Source organism: Apis dorsata, unplaced genomic scaffold (assembly GCF_000469605.1).
Source record: "Apis dorsata unplaced genomic scaffold, Apis dorsata 1.3 scaffold_655, whole genome shotgun sequence".
Classification (NCBI taxonomy): domain Eukaryota; kingdom Metazoa; phylum Arthropoda; class Insecta; order Hymenoptera; family Apidae; genus Apis; species Apis dorsata.
Window position 1 is genome coordinate 138,770 of NW_006263844.1, and position 4,300 is coordinate 143,069.

Consider the following 4,300-nt stretch of genomic DNA (forward strand, 5'->3'; position numbering starts at 1 on the left):
TATTTATTTTCACATAATATTAGAAACAATTATGAGTGTTCTTTCATTATTTCCATGACTGCCTTAAATAAAAACATATTTGCAATTTGAATTACATATATATTCTTCGTTTTTCTCACGGATATTAATCGATCGTAGGGATTGAAACGCGACAGAAGAAAAATTGACGGAATATCGTCACCTATTCGAGAATAAACTATCCGAACGATTTTTCCCTTTGTTCGTCAGAATGGCGGATGAACGAAGAGTCATTTTTCTTACCATTGTCCCGTCTCCTACTCTCTATATCCGGGGAAAGAAAAGTTGTTTCCTTCCCCGAATAATCCCGAATAAAGTTGCCTCTCGATTGTTCCCCCAAGATTCCTCTCTTCTTCCGAGATTTCGCGGAACAACAAGCGATAATAAAGATAATAGACAGCCTCCAGTTTCCTCCCAAGATTGATACTCGCGTAGTTCGAGTAAGAGAGCTCGCGATAAATCTCGAAACATTGTAAAGATTGCGAAGAAAAAAAGAAGAAGCGCGGACTCTTCTTCGCGAGAAAGAGTTGTTGTATCGATCGTTGGCAACTTGTAATTGGTTCGATATGAAAAGAGAATAAATATGTCGAAAAGGAGGATCTTTGAATGTATCGTTTCGATTATTGAATTTTTAATTGAAGGATACTAGAAATTTTTATTGAATTTTTTCATTACGAATATTTTATCATGTTTCTCGATCGGATTCGATGTTTAACATCGTCTCTTTTCCTCTTCTTCTTCTTGATACGAGCGTTGTCGCTCGCACACACTTTCTCGTCAAATTTTGTATCTTCGAGTTAGTTTGGCCGCAATATTTGCCAAGAATGTTCCAATATTGGTGTATTGGCCATGCAATATGCACGGTGCACAGAGTGCATCGAACTTACTACTTTGATAATATTTGTACCGATATCGGAAGCATAAACTATCCTTATAGCTTTGGCCAATGAAATACGAAATAGCAAATCTTTATACATTATACGTTCTTCTATAGGAACGAATTTCATTTTGCATATTAAAATACCATCCAATCACTGATGATTAATTCTAGAGTGAATAGCATTTAAATTCACCTCTTTGATTACGTTTTTTTAAATTACGAAAAATTAATAAAATCAAGCCAATTAATTTTTCACATTCATCTACGAAAAAGAAGGAAGAAGAGAAAGAAGAAATGGAAAATATTAATTTAAATTTTATTATTTTTTTTTTAAATAATTTAGAAAATTGCAACCATTGTGATTATAATCATTGAACAAATTTTTGAAAGGTTTCTTGACTGGATAAATGAAAGTTGGAACGGAAGCACTCTAAATAAACACGTATTTTGCACGTATATGGCAAGAACAGTGGAAGCGTTCGTGGTAAAGAATTATGGGATTTAACGCGGAGCACACGGGTTTAAACGAGTGGTATAAATTGTTGCGGCAGGCAGTGGAAGAGCCCGTCGATGGTCAGACCACGCGTAGAAGTGGCACCGGTGTTAGAAAAGTCAGACAGCGTGGAAACGGTTGATGGAGGGGATAACAGACGCGCTGGCTCGTTCATTTTGAACAGAAACCACTTTCTCTGGACAACGGGACAAATGAATTATGAGCAAATAGATTTTACACCTTGGCCTATTATTAACTTTGATAATTAACTTTTGCGCATTTACGCAACTATGCGTAAAATTTCGTTTTTTAATAAAAAAGAAAATTTTAAAAAGAAAAAAAGAAGAAAGGATATTTTAAGTAATGTCTTTATTTCGCGCGATGCGAAAGCACTTTGTGTCTCGTTTCGTACGAATTGTTTCAAGTCCATCTGTTCCATTTGCGTACGCGCGATTGCCATGCCATGACGAGAACTCGTTTCAACGTTTCCCACTTTTGTCAAGTGTAGCGCGACTGTTCGAGCCTGTTTCCATTCGTATTTCGAAATTCCACTTTCCAGATATTTCGTTCGAACGCAACACTTCGATTGTTGCTTCGTTGAAATTTCTCCGCGAACAACATCGTACATCGTATTTACGTATTCGAAAGGAGAGCAATACACGATCAATTTTCAAGATGAAAATATAAAGAGAACGAAAACTGAAACTCGTCAAAATTTTAATTTATATAAATGTCCATATTATGACAACTATAGTCATCTCATTAAAAAAAGGAAAAGAAAAAAGTTTCAACTTCGAAATCGACAAAGGCAATCTTGTTTCCGAGGCCAACATCCTACTCCTCGCGGCCCCTATTAACAAAATGGAGAACTAGTTTCGCGAGGCATACAATAAAGCCAGGCCACGCGGTACTTTCCAACTTGTAGATTAATCGGGCTCTCGGCCAAACAACATTTATTCTATTATCGAGCGCGTATTTGTAATTCAAATTTCCCGCCGGTCGAACAGGTGATTCCATCAGCCTTGCATTACGCGTAAAATCGATGCGGCGCTCGTTTCGGCTCTCTTGTATCCTTTCGGCGTGTCAATATGTCCGCCGTGAATTTTTATGGAATGACGATAAATCGTGAGGGAAATGAAACGAATCGTGCGTTTGAATAAATTAGGATCTAGGCGAATCGATTCGAAATTCGTGGTGAGATATTTAACTTGAGAGGTATATAAGACGCAAGTGTATAACCATAAATTATCCGTTTCTTTGCTTCGTTTTTAAAGATAAAAGAGTAAAGTGAGGTTAACTTCTTGAGGAATAATTCGTTTACACGCGATGACAATAATTTTTTTTCTCAAAATCGAAATAATTGAAATATATAATAATAAAAGAATACTTGGAAGAGACGATTTTACATACAATACGAAGTATATATATAGAGACAACTAGAGAATAACAGAATCTAGCATTAATGTTGTTTTAAACTTTCGTATTATCTCTCATAGGTGCACTTAAAGTTTGATATTGGAAACTATGTATACCTGGAAGGTATTCACAAAAGTTAATAATAATTCTGAATAATATAAAGTTCGTACAGGATTAATAAAGAATGATTTAAAAATTATTAAACGAAGAATACGCGTTTCATCTTCGTTGTTATAAATTGTAAATTTTGCTGGATTTGTAACGTTATTTACCGTAACTGTGATTATTATAATTTAATATATATGCATATTATATATTTTTGCAAATTGTAATTTTAATTATCCGCATAGATGTTTACATAAATTCGACACGATTGTACATATACGTGTAATTTTGTTAATAGAATATTCATTGTTTGGTTAAACGAATGGTACGAACTGTGTGCCGCCACATGCATATCATTAAACGAAAATTAAACTGGCGGTGTAAAACTATAAACCTCTTTCCTTTATATCGTTATATCTTTAATTTCACTTGGAATATGATAAAAAACGAGTGTTTGATGAAAAATTGAAATACGTATACGGTACAATGTTAACGTTTATCGAATGTTGGAAAGGTTGGTTAATAAGAGTTTTATGGTGAAAAAAACTTTTAACAGAGATAGACGTTGATCGGGTTATGGAATTTTTTCAAACATTTGCTGTTGTAAAGTGTAGAGAATAATGACGCTTTTTCTCTGCAAAAAAATTGAACATTGAAATAGGAGAGAGTGCGAAAGAGAGAGAAGGAGGAAAAAATAAATTCGTGAAAAAAAAAAATTTAAAAAAAATAAAATTGAAAAAAATTTTTTCTCTTTAAAAATTGGGGCGTGAAATTCACCTTTCGTTTCTCGTTTAGAAAGTAAATTGTATTAAAAAACGAAAGTTTTTCTTTATTATTTACTCCTAAAAAAAAAAAAAAGAATAATTTCCATAACAACAAAAGTACAATTTTTACTTTTAATCTCTTTTATATTTATTTTCTACTCCCGTTATGTTCAATTTTTTTTCTAATAATTTCATCTAAACGAACTCGAGGAAAATTCAAATTCAAAGTGAAATTTTCAATTTTCCAGAATTTTTCAAAATTAATATCGCGTCTCTTTTCTTTTTTTCTTTTTTTCAAGTGGAATCGAGAAAAAATTATCATCGTGAAGACATACCCACACATATATGACACGTATGACAGAGGCAAAAATGGAAAGCAGAAGAAGCAGAGGAAAGGTAGACCCTATTTTGCGCATTTCGATATCTCAATCCTTCTTAAGGTTAAAAGATCTCTGATCTGATAAAAGAGCATGCGGTAACTGGACCGCAGGGAAATGGATCTGACAGCAGATTATCGCAGGCGAAAGTGAGATTTCCGAATGTCTTTATCCGAGTTAACCGGCCGCGGTATCGGCAAACTGTCGGAGAAACGTTTATCTGATTATCAGTTGAAACATTTATTTC

At 34.0% G+C, this 4,300-nt stretch overlaps 1 long non-coding RNA gene across 1 annotated transcript; it reads left to right on the forward strand.

Moving 5' to 3' along the window:
- The first annotated feature begins 2,886 nt into the window (after window positions 1-2,886).
- Window positions 2,887-3,751, forward strand: LOC116186401. The gene is made up of 2 exons (XR_004151384.1): window positions 2,887-3,080; window positions 3,158-3,751. It is a non-coding gene; the product is annotated as an uncharacterized LOC116186401 (long non-coding RNA).
- Window positions 3,752-4,300: the final 549 nt, after the last annotated feature.